Source organism: Pongo pygmaeus, chromosome 12 (genome assembly GCF_028885625.2).
Source record: "Pongo pygmaeus isolate AG05252 chromosome 12, NHGRI_mPonPyg2-v2.0_pri, whole genome shotgun sequence".
Lineage (NCBI taxonomy): Eukaryota > Metazoa > Chordata > Mammalia > Primates > Hominidae > Pongo > Pongo pygmaeus.
In genome coordinates, this window is record NC_072385.2 from 103918270 (window position 1) to 103931030 (window position 12761).

Consider the following 12761-nt stretch of genomic DNA (forward strand, 5'->3'; position numbering starts at 1 on the left):
TTCCTCTTGAAATCTCTTTTTTTTCCCCCCTGACTGTATGGAAGCCCTGTCCTCTTTACTGCTGGAGACCCAGAAACAGATGCTCCCATCCTCTCCCCACCTGAATTGTACTAGACTGAAAATGAAAACAATCTACCATGTCCATGTCCCAGCTATGCTGTGTTCGCCAGGGAATGGCCCAGGATGGAACAAAGATGGATCAAGATTCTAAGTGTAAGCCCGTTCTTTGGAAGTGTAACCATTTGAATGAAACGTTCCTAATGTGTTCTTCTTCTTTGTTATTGTAGCAATGGTAACACCACACAGATGTCACCAGGTGTCTCCACAGCCTGGGAGAGGCCTAAGCCTGTCCTCATGGTTTCTGCAAATACTCGCAGACTCATGGTTCTAAGCTGCATTGGATTGCTGGACGCAAAGAGCAGCCTCATCACACACCCGCACACTCCACTTCAAACATGTGACATGTTTTATTAGTTTAGCAATTTGCTGTAGTTAAGAGGCATAGTGCTGTCGGATGGGGTGGGATGGGGAGAGAGGAGGCTGCATCCTGCCTATCACAGCCCAGTCTGGCTCTCCCCTCTCCTCTGTGCCTCCTGCTTTTCACTGCCTTTTCTGTTAGAATTCCTTCCTTCCTTCCTTCCTCCCTCCCTCCCTCCCTCCCTTCCTTCCCTCCCTCCCTCCTTCCCTTCCTTTCTTCCTTCTTGCTTTCTTGCTTTCTTCTTTTGATGGAATTTCACTCTTGTTGCCCAGGGTGGAATGCAATGGCACGATCTCAGCTCACTGCAACCTCTGCCTCCCGGGTTCAAGTGATTCTTCTGCCTCGGCTTCCCAAGTAGCTGGGATTACAGGGGCCCGCCACCTAATTTTTTGTATTTTTAGTAGAGATAGGGTTTCACCATGTTTGGCAGGTTGGTCTCGAACTCCTGACCTCAGGTGATCCGCCCGCCTCGGCCTCCCAAAGTGCTGGGATTACAGGCGTGAGCCACCGCACCCGGCCAGAAATTCTTTATTTCTAATCCAGAGATGTCACTCCCTTTCCTGAGCCCTTGGTTCCAGCCATATCCATGCCCTACAAGATGTACATAGCTCAGGGGAGCTTCTGGGGTTGGGGGGTCCTACCAAGGAGTCTCTCTCTAAGAGATGATGTGGTACCAGCTCCTTTTAAACATTTTGAAGTGGACATCACTACTCCTGCTTCACACTTGAGGAGACTGAGGCCTGGCCTCAGTTTGGAGATGGAAGGGACTTGGTTAAAGTCCCACCTCCAGTAAGGAGTAGATCTGGGTCTCAAACCCAGGCCTTCTGACTCCACGTCCATCGCTCTTTGTACCATCCAAGAGCAGAAACTCAAAGTGAACAGCTAGGGGTTTGTAGAATCCTGGTGATTTCCACTTGGTTTCTCAAGACAATGCCTAGCCCAGGCTGAAAAGCATAATTAGCTCAGCCATAGATTCAGGCTAACCCCATGCCAACCCATGGCATCCAGCTCAGGTCTGAGGCCGATTTGTACCCCGGAGTGGTCGGTGGCTATTAAACCTCTCTTGGAAGGCCAGGAGAGGACTTAAATGGCTGGGCCTTCACATTTATTTTCCTCTCTTCCCTTGGCTTTTTGAGGGGCTGAGCCTATCATTAATCAGGCTGTGAAGCAAAGGAAATAAAACACTGCCTTGGAAAGAGCTCTTATTTGTTTAAAATTGAAAAAAAAAAAATAACAACCCAGAAAAGACTGAAACATATTTCCAATATACTGAATTTGATTATCTGTCTGTGCACAAAGGGACCCAGTCATTTGAAATTAAAGTTTAGACAGTTGGCAAGTTTGTTTGATGAATCGATTGTGATGGGAGGAGCCCCCACCAACTGCAATGCTGAACTTCCTTCATCTCCTCTCTGTACATTCTGAGCATTTTGTTAATTGCTCTGATTGTTCAGTGCCACTGTGTTACAAGCTCCGGGGAGGGACAGAGCTGGAGAAGTCCAATGTGTCTTCATCATAGGGGCTTGAACAAGGGAGTCCCCAGTCTCTATCCAAGGTAGTGATCATTGGACCCACCAGCAGCTCCAGCACAATTGCTTTTGACTTTACTGTGAATTTCAATCAGAAATACAAGCCTCATCCATCGAGGAGCAAAGACACGTGCATTGTTCAGACAGCAGAACAGAATGCAGGCCAGTGGGAAGCAGAGGATGTTATTATTGTTCTCTAGGGCAGCTCAGAGAGGAGAAAGCCTGGCAGTGAGTGCACAGGAAGCAGAAACTGGCAGATATAATCTGGCAATATGAACTCTGGGATATGTTGTTAGCACTTTGAGTTGCAAAATAAAATCCCGGTGGACGGGGCACCCCTCTTCCCCCGAACTCAAGCCCTCCCGTTCCTCATGCTGCAGAATTCATACTGAGTGCTGTTTTGCCCTGCAGCATCCGGAACAGTTGATTATGCCCCTGTCTTGTTTTGGAGCCTGCAGGGACTCCCTGATGCCGAGGGAACAGTTAACTTGGCATTCAAGTTCACTTTACCACCTGCTCCTCGACTTGGCCCCACCTGCCTTTTCCACCTATTGCCTGTGTGTCCCTTCTTGCACCTGCATTTTAGCTAGATGCAACTGCTGTCTTCTCCATAACCACTTTTCCTCCATGTTCAGTTCATGCCTTTTCTTTGTTTTATGCTTGAAATGCCCTACATTTCATCTTTGCATGCCCCCATTCTTCTCATGATTTTGGAGCCTTGATGAAATGACACCACCTTCTTTGATTTCTCCCCTCTTTGCTCCTCCTCTGGACTTGCAAAGTCTAGAGTCTTCCCTCTCACAACATCCATCACCTTCTACTTCATATCACACTGGCTTGGAAAGATTTCTTTTCCACATGCTTTATCTGATATGTTCTTTGAAAGCAGGGGTAAGAGATTACTTCGTGTCCACTCTGGGTACAGGCAGGATGTCTTGGGCAGAGTAGGCACCCAAAAATGTTTGATGAATGAGAGAGACTTATTGAAGCAAGGGTTAGCAGTCTTTGGCTCAGGTTGGTGCTCAATGCATTTATCTGTCCATCCTTTCCTTCCTTCTCTCTATTCCCTCTTTTGCTTTTTCCTCTTCTCTCTTTACCTTCTCCTTTTCCTCTTTTAATTTCATTTACCCCCAAGCCTTGACATTCTACACAGCTCTGCTGGGTATACCCCATCTCTGCAGATTGCTGGTTTCTGCTACAGGGGTGTTTGCCATGGTCCTAGACGACTTTTCAAGAACAACAGCAACAAAGAACCTGCACACTCAAGGTGGTTTTGTCTCAAGGAAGTGGGGTCTCTTTTCTATGTGATGCTTGTCTGCTATGGAGACTACTATTTGAAGTGATGCATTCGTGGAGCATTTCTTTCTCTCTGAGAAGTGGCAAGTGTTCTTCCCTGACCAGGGTCTCTGTTCATCTCCAAAGGTTAGGCATGGAGGAGGCAAGCTAGCACAGGACCGAGTAGCAGCCAAGCCTCTCTCCTTTCTCAGATCTCGCCACAAACCCCAGTTCCTGCTCTGGCCAGGATTACTGGGTCATAGCTGTTTGGCTTAAAGCGGCAGGAGGTCAGTGAGGCACTAGGAAAAGAGCACCAGGTGGGCTTGCCTCTGTCTCTGCCACACAGTCGGACGTGGGGGAAAACTGCCAACATCGAGGGAGCTCAGTTTCCTCTTCTGCACATGGGGTGGGAAGAGTTAGATGGTCTCTGGGGTGTTTTCGAGGCCAAATCTCCAGAATTCCCAATTTGAGATTCCAAATGCATCTGGAGACTGCGGTGGCTCAGCCTGAGTAGGCCCAGGAGGTGGCAGCACCTGCTCTGTTTCGAGCCTGATGCAGCCGCAGGGGCTGGGCTGTCACTTCTGTAGGGCTGGGGTGTACATCACGCTCCACTCCCTCTGGACTCTTTTATTACATTTCACTGCAAGTTGTTTGTAGTCTGCTGGGTCATAAGACGGTCGCAGCACGATTGCCAAGCCGTGGGTACAGGGGACACTTACTGTCCCCTCTCTGACTTCACCTGGCATGACACACGCAGGCCAGGGCACACTCATCTGCAACAAGGCCCCAGTGACAGGCTCATATCCGGGTAGCTTGCTGGAGCTCCTTGACGCAGGCTTGGGTCTCCCCGAGGGCAAATGAGAGCTGCATCCATGAGTAAGCGCATGTGTTCGCCCACTCTGAATGAGCACGCCTGTCTCCCAGGGCCCATGCGCTTCCTCCGACAGCTGCATTTGCTCAGGGCAAAAATGGAAATGCCTAATGCCAGGCATGACTGATCCTAGCCAGAGAAAATGATTGAGGGTTGTTCATCAAACTTTTGGGGAGCTTTTACTAAATGGACATGGACACAGACACTTAAAATATAATAGAATGTCTGAATTGCGTGGAACCGTACACATGATCTAGTTCAGTGGTTCTCAGTCCCACCGGGCATCACCACTGAAGCTTGTTAGAAATGTAGATTCCTAGACTCAGCTCTAGCCCCACCGAGTAAGAATGTCTGGTGCTGGAGGGCAGGCGGGTGGCTCATGCCTGTAATCGCAGAACTTTGGGAGGCCGAGACGGGCGGATCACGAGGTCAGGAAATCAAGACCATCCTGGTTAACACGGTGAAACCCCGTCTCTACTAAAAATACAAAAAAATTAGCCAGGCGTGGTGGCGGGCGCCTGTGGTCCCAGCTACTCGGGAGGCTGAGGCAGGAGAATGGCGTGAACCCAGGAGGCGGAGCTTGCAGTGAGCCGAGATGGCGCCACTGCACTTCAGCCTGGGTGACAGAGCGAGACTCCGTCTCAAAAAAGAAAAAAAAATGTCTGGTGCTGGAACCTAGGAACCGGTATTTTTAACAAACTCTTCAGGTATGTCTAATGTAGCTTGTCTGCAGAAAGGCATTTAGGAACCACCGTCTTAGTCTATCCCTGGCATTCAGGGAGCTTGTTAGCAAACTCTTGCTCCCCTTTGCTTCCTCCTCTCCCTCATGGAATCAGAATCCCTGGTGGGGGGATAGCACTCTGATTCAACAAGCCCTCCAGGAGTAGGGTGACCAACTAGGCTCGGTTTGCCTGGCACTGTCATGGTTTTACCACTGAAACGCCAATGTCACAGGACCTCCCTCAGTCCTGGGAGTACTGGAATGGCTGGCTACCTCTTGAGGTGATTTTTATGTACTCTAAAGTTTGAGAAGCACTAGAAACAATTTATTTCACAGTTGAGGAAACTGGAGCCAGGACAAGAAGCAGTTTGCCCATGGACAAGCAGTGAATTAGCAGTACAGACAGGGCAAGGCTTCCAGCCCAGCATTCTTGCTACTCCTGGAAATATTTTGCTCTAAGTAGCTGCCTCACTCTTTCCTACTCTCCACTAGGAGCTAACCCTGGAGGAGCTCATTATGGAGTGGCCATATTCGAGGTGAATAATCTGTATTCTGTGGCCTTATTTGAGTGAGGCATGCACAATGACAGGTGCAGGTACCATTACACTTTAATGAATTCTTCTGGGGCTTCTCTTGGCCCACGTGGGGAAGGTGATTTACAATTTAATGTATTTCCATTTGGTCATAATCCCCGGGATAACAGCATTACTGAAATGGAAAATCTTTGACAAGGGATTACAACCCAGAGGCTGTGGTACAACCAAGTCAGGGTCCCTAGCTGCTACGCTACCTCCAGGGGCTTCCCAGGGGCTCTGGGATAAACCCTAGCATGTCTCCCTTTGTCCTGTCACCAATGGCCACCAAGACTTGCCAAGCTATTCTGATTATCAGCTCCAGGTTTGACTTATTTATTCCGTAGTGCTCACTGCATTACCAATTAGCTATGAATGGGGTAACAGGCCAGGGGCTCTTGTAATACAGGGGTTCCTAAACTGGAGCATGCGTCGGAATTACCTGGAGGGCTTGTTAAAGCACAAGTGCTGGCCCCCTCCCCCAGACCAACCGTAGAGTAGCCCATTATGAGCACTTGAGTGACTGTCAGGTGCTGCTCATTATTGATGCCACAAAGCTGGCCTTACTGTCTAAGTCAGGGTACTAGGTGGTTTCTAAAGACTCTCCTAGCAACAAAACTTTTACTTATAAATAAGGTAGGTCTAGCTTTACATGGGATATAATTTCATCATTACTCTTCTCCCTTCTCCTAAATGTTCCTTTGTGTAGGCTAACACCTAAAATCTCACAAATAGAGAACAGTTTTTTTGATGTAAATGTTTACCTTCATCAACATGTAAATATCTAAGGGTAGAGGCGGAAAGAACACTGACATTTATTCAGAATCTTTTTTGATCCATTTATCACAGGGCGGAAATATTAATGCTTTTCAGTCATTTGTACTTAAAGCCTCTTGATTTTGAGATCTGTGGTTCCAGGGTCTCCTGGTTTTCTTCCCATCTCTCTAGCCATCCTTCCTAACCCCCTTCCCTAGCTCCTCCTCTTCCTGACTTCTTTTTTTTTTTTTTTTTTTTCGAGACAGAGTCTCGCTCTGTCGCCCAGGTTGGAGTGCAGTGGCCTGATCTCGGCTCACTGCAAGCTCCGCCTCCTGGGTTCACGCCATTCTCCTGCCTCAGCCTCCCAAGTAGCTGGGACTACAGGCGCCTGCCACCACGCCTGGCCAATTTTTTTGTATTTTTAGTAGAGACGGGGTTTCACCGTGTTAGCCAGGATGGTCTTGATCTCCTGACCTTGTGATCCGCTGCCTCAGCCTCCCTTCCTGACTTCTCAATATTGGTATGCCCGGGTCTCAGTCCTGGGTTCACTTCTTTTCTCTATCCCCTTAGCTTAAAACCCCATCAGTGTTCTGATGGCTCTCAAATTAGACCTCCAGCCTGGACCTCTCCTCTAAGCTCCATCTGCCTGACAGCTTCACGTGGATGTCTGCAGACTCCTCAAATGACGTATGCCTAAAGCCACATCACATGATGTATAAAATCTACCTGCTTATCCATCTCCACTAGTTTCCATCTCCTTAGCCTAGGCCACCATCATCATCTATCTTCTGGACAATACAATGGTGTCCTACTACTTTATTCCACACAGTGGCCAGAAAGATGTTCTTAAAATGAAACGCAGATGGTGTCTCCCCTCCTGAGAACCTTCCAGAGGTTAACATCTAAACTCCTTGCCATGGCCCATATGCCTGGTGAGATCTATTTCTAATCTATCCCTCCAGCATTATTAAGCCATGTCCCCAGCAGCCCATACACTCCAGCCATGTGCTTTCTTTTGATTTCTGGAACACAAGCTTAATGCCACCTCTGTATGTGTTGTTCCCTCTGCTTGGAAGGTGTGCTCTTTTGCTGTCTTGCTATGGCTGGCTCCTTCTCATCATTCAATTTCAGCCTAAACATCACTGTCTCAAAACATACTTCTCTGACCAGCCTATAAGTAGATATCCCATGCCTTATCACTCTTTTCTGTTTATATTTGTCTTTGCAATCTGGAATTATTTTATGCTTCCAGTCTGATTCCTTGTCTCTCATCCTGCTCCTCCATTGGGCTGTGGGCTCTGCAAGGCAGGATGTTGGTGGTGAAGGAGCTGACTGCATTGCCTGGTGTGCACAGCAGGCCCTTAAAGAATGAGTGAGTGGGTCTGATCCCATCTGGAGGACATAATAACCCTGCTCGGGGGGACCAACCAGGGCTAGGAGGGAGAGGAGCAGAGGAAGAGAAAGAAGGGTTCAGATGTGAGAAGCCATGAGCGAGCTCTCAAGTCACAAAGATCATTATGGTTTGTTATAATAAGTACAAGAATAGCTCTATGCACAATTTCCCATAGACGCACAGAAGAGGCGTCCTAACCCAACCTGTGTGGTCAGAGGAAGTTTCTGGAAGGAAGTGACACCCAAACAGAAATGGACACTTTGAATGGAAATTAGTTCACTGAAAAATATGAGATGGGGTGCAGTAGTTTATTTATTTGCTCTACAAACACTGACTGCGATCTGGGCACCATGCTGGTCACATGTCTCCTTTCAAAGCTACTCTGGAAATTGCCAATTGGTGGTAAAGACTAAGCTTGGGAGTGAGCCACAGAAGCACATGGTATAATGATGTAAAGCATGAATTCTGAGCAGACAGAATTGAAATTAGTTTTAAATCCACACTTTTACCACTCATTATGTGACCATGAGCAAGTTGCTCCAACTCCCTTCCCCTCCGTTTTCTTGTCTGCGGGGAGCAATAGTGCTTAGTAGTCTTGTGAGGATACAAGGAAAAATTTTATTAATGCATTTAGCATGAAGCCTAGCAGAGAGCAAACACTCAGTAAATAACGTTGTCACTATCATTATCATGGTAGTAGATTATATGATTAGCCTCAACTATTGTCTTCTTCCTTCTGAGTTAAAGGATTATACGTCCTCTCCCATTGCTGTGTGACTCACGGCATCTCTCTGTTGAAGGAGGATACGTTCACAGTCCAAAGATAATATCCTTGGTCGTGTATGACATGTGTTGGTCAATAGAATGTGAGAGGATGGAATGTGTACCATGTCTGAGTAGAAGTTTTAAGAGGCATCCCATGTTTCCACTGTGAGAATGTCATGCCATAGATTGGGACTGTGCCCTCAGCCTGGGTCCTAAAATGAGAAGGCACAGGGAGCAGGGCTGACCTGTAGCCACTGACATGTGAAATGAGAAGAAAATCAAGTGTTGGTTGTTGTAAGCCACTGAGACTTTGCAGTTGTTATTGCAGCAATAGGTAAGCCACTGAGATTTTGCAGTTGTTCGCTATTGCAGCAATAATATTATCATCTTCTTGTAGGAGAGTGAGGAAAGACTCTTTGGAGAAAAGGATCCTTAAGTTGAGCACTGAAGATGACAGAAATTCTATTTAGACACAGTGGATGTAGATAGGGAGTATTCCAGTGGAGGAAAAAGACCTGCAAAAGTTCTTGGATTCAGGAGATAGTGTTGCTTACTAGAGGAATGGAAAAGAAGTTCAGAATAGCCGAAGAATGTGAAAGGAAGAGTGGTGACAAGTACAGCTGGAGAGATAGCTAAGGGCTAGGTCATGAAGGGCCTTAGAAGCCACGATAAGAAATTTACGTTTTATCCTAAAAACAAAGTGAGACCATTTCACGATCTGTTTTTGCCTTTAGAAAGATGAGTCTGGCTGGCTGCGCACGGTGGCTCACGCCTGTAATCCCAGCACTTTGGGAGGCTGAGGCGGGTGGATCACAAGGTTGAGAGATCGAGACCACCCTGGCCAACATGGTGAAACCCCGTCTCTACTAAAAATACAAAAGAAGCTGGGCATGGTGGCAGGCGCCTGTAATCCCAGCTACTTGGGAGGCTGAGGCAGGAGAATCACTTGAACCTGGGAGGCGGAGGTTGCGGTGAGCCGAGATCACGCCATTGCACTCCAGCCTGGGCAAAAAGAGTGAAACTCTGTCTCAAAAAAAAAAAAAAAGAAAGAAAGATGAGTCTGGCTGACTGCAAAGATTGAGTGAGAGGGGAGGAAGATCATGGAGAAGGCTGGCAGGAGTCCAGGGAAAGGATAGGATGTGAGAGTTGTTTGGAAAGACTTGGAGCCTCCTATGTGAGATTTGAGGGGAGGGAGTCAATGACAGATCTGTCTTGGGAGCTGTGGTGGCCTTGATGGAGGGCACAGCAGAGGAGTAGTCGAAGGAAGGCAAGTGAAAACGATGGCTTGGCCATTTGGAGTTGCAGGTGCTTGAGGAATGCTGTGACATTCTAACAACAGCAATGTGCCCAGCTATAAACTACTTTGTCCAACTTCCTTTGCAGCTAAGGGCAGCCATTTCACAGTCTTTTGAGCAAGGAGAAACAAGTTGAAGTCTGCTGGGGACTTCAGGGAAAGTTTTGTTTTTATATTACAGGGTAAGTATCCCTTATCCTGAAATGCTTGGTACCAGAAGTGTTTGGATTTTGGAATATTTGCATATACGTAATATCCCCCATCTTGGGGATGGGACCCAAGCCTAAACCTGAAATTCATTGATGTTTCATATACGTCTTCTACACATAGCCCAAAGGTAATTTTGTACAGTATTTTAAATTATTTGTGCCTGAAACAAAGTTTGTGTACATGGAACCATCAGAAAGCAAAGGTGTCACTCTCTCAGCCAATCATGGGGATAATCTATGGTTGTTTGGCCTCACCATCATTCCTGACTCTGAATTTACATGCTATTGATTAGCAATCACTTTCTTATATTTATTCACACATAAGTACTTAACAGTAAGAAATGTGACATACCATTAATACAGTGAAAAAATAACGTGTCAAGGTAACTAAGCAGCACAGTAGCATCACCAGGATACCTGTGTCATGTTACACACCAGCAACCACAAACAATGGCAGGCTTTCAGTCTCCACCTACAATGCTGTGTTTGGATTAAAAGGTGACCCCACAATCTATTTTATTTTTTTAGGTGGGAAGAAACTGTATATGGTGGTTATTCCAACACTATACTCTGCTGTAAGACATTTCACACTGACATTGCTGTCCAGTTTCTCCTATAGCTTGACTTTCTATGCTATAGATTATCATAAATGCATCCTCTTTTTCTTATTATTGTTATCCATAAGAGCATCTGCAGACCTTTTTGACATTTTCAACAACACCTTTACACCACAGAGTAGAGAATAAGTAAACAACCACAGCAAGTAATGCATGTAGGTCTTGGCCCCATGTGGGGCATTGTGGAGAACCTGCCTTTGGTGCACCCAGCCTGCCTTTTGTTACCCTTTGTGGGCGTGCTTGCTGCGGAGGGAGTCTGGGCATGGGCAGGAAGGACGTATATAGTACCTGAAGGAGCTGGGGCAGTCTTTTTTCCCTTAGGAACACTGGACAAACTTTGTGTTGTTCGCTTGGGTTTTGACTGTGACCTGCCACATGAGGTCAAGTGTGGAATTTTCCATTTGTGGCATCATGTTGGTGCTCAAAAATGTTTGGGTTTTGGAGCATTTTGGACTTCAGATTTTCTGATTAGGGATGCTTAACCTGTGTAGGCACCATCATTTCCTCTGGACTCTTCCCCTATCTGTTTCCTGGAATGAGGATTGTTGGACTAACACAACCTTATCAGAACCATGGGGGAAAAGCCAAGGGAATTTCAGAGACCTCGGCCCCAACATCTTTGAGTTACTCGAACACCTGTCGAGTTGAAAATACAGATTTGGGAGACATCAGTATGTGGGTGGCCAATAATTCTGTAGGAGTGGATGACATATTTTTGGGGAGAGTGTGGAGTGAAATGGTCAAAGGACCAAAGACAGAATCATGAGGAATTATCATCACTGTGTGATGCAAATAACACAGTAACATACTTTAATCTTGTATTTTCTAAAAATAGTGAACATGGTACAGATAGCGCCTAAGGTCCCCCAACCAACATCACCAATGCTAATCCTCTAACTTGATCTCCAGAAATAACCACTTTTTAAATGTTTGGTTTGTATTCTAAACAAACACTTCCACTTTTACTCCCACAAACAGTGCAAAAGAGTACTTGTTTCCCCATGTTCTGTCATCATGTGATGTTATAAGACTTAATATTTGGATCATCTGATAAGTGAATAATAGCATCATTTAATATTTTCCTGCCTTTTAGTGAGACTGAGAATTTTCTATTTATTTATTCCTCATTTGTAAACCTTCCAAGAACTGTTTTTTTCATATCGGCAGACTATTTTCTATTGGATAGTTTGTCCTTTTCTTATAGATTTCTAGGAGTTCTTTGCATATTCTGAATACAAGTTCTTTGATAGTATTTGCAAATATTTTCTCTCGGTTTCTTGAAATTATTTGATGCTATATTTTAGTACATAGCACTTAAAAAAGTCAGATTTATCTTTATGATTTTTGATTTTAACATCCTTACCACAAGGATATCAAATATTATATTTTCTTTCATTTTCTAAAATAGCTTGGTTTTATATTTAGGTATTTTGTCCATCTAGAAATTTTCTTTATTCATATGAGACAGGTATCTATTTTCCTTCCCCAAATAGAGAGCCTAGCTGCTCTAATCTAAAAGAGCAGCTCTAATCTAATCTAAAAGATTACCATCTTTTGAGTAATCCATCTTTCCTCTTTGTATTTGAAATGCCACCTCTATCATTTATCAAATTCCCTATATACCAAGGTCTGTTTCTGACTCTGTGTGTTCTATTGGCCTATCTGTTTATAACACCAGATAGGTTCGATTTACTTCTCTGGATCCATTCTCTACATTTCACCCTGCCCACTGCCCTGGGAAGCGGTATGGAATATACAGACAACTCTCCAGCACCCGGCTGAGCCAATGGAGGATCTCCAATAGAAGATGAGGGAGTGAAGAAGATGACAGCAGGATATTTATTCTCCTGGCTCTCTGCCTGCAGGGCTGCTTGGGGCTGGCTGTGTTCCTCTATTGAAGGTCACATGTCTTCTCAAGGTGGCCCTCTTTTCCCAACTCCTTCCTTCTGGATTCTGGTAACTGCTGTCCCTCTGCCCCTGTAAGCCTTGGGGTGGTAATATCCCCAGTGACACTTGCTCTGGGATATGGCGCTTTTCCTTGTGATTTCCTAGACCCTGTCTATTTCATGTGTAGATAGTCTCTGTATCAAAACCTCCTTGATTCCTCCTAATTGGAATATGCTATTGGTTTCCAGCTGGGATCCTGATTGATACGGTCACATTGAGATTTTGATTGAGATTGCATTGAATATATAGATTGTTTTGGAGAGAAATGAAATACAGTATAGAATCTCTCCATCCAAGAACATGATCGATCTTCCTTTATTAACATCTTTTAAAA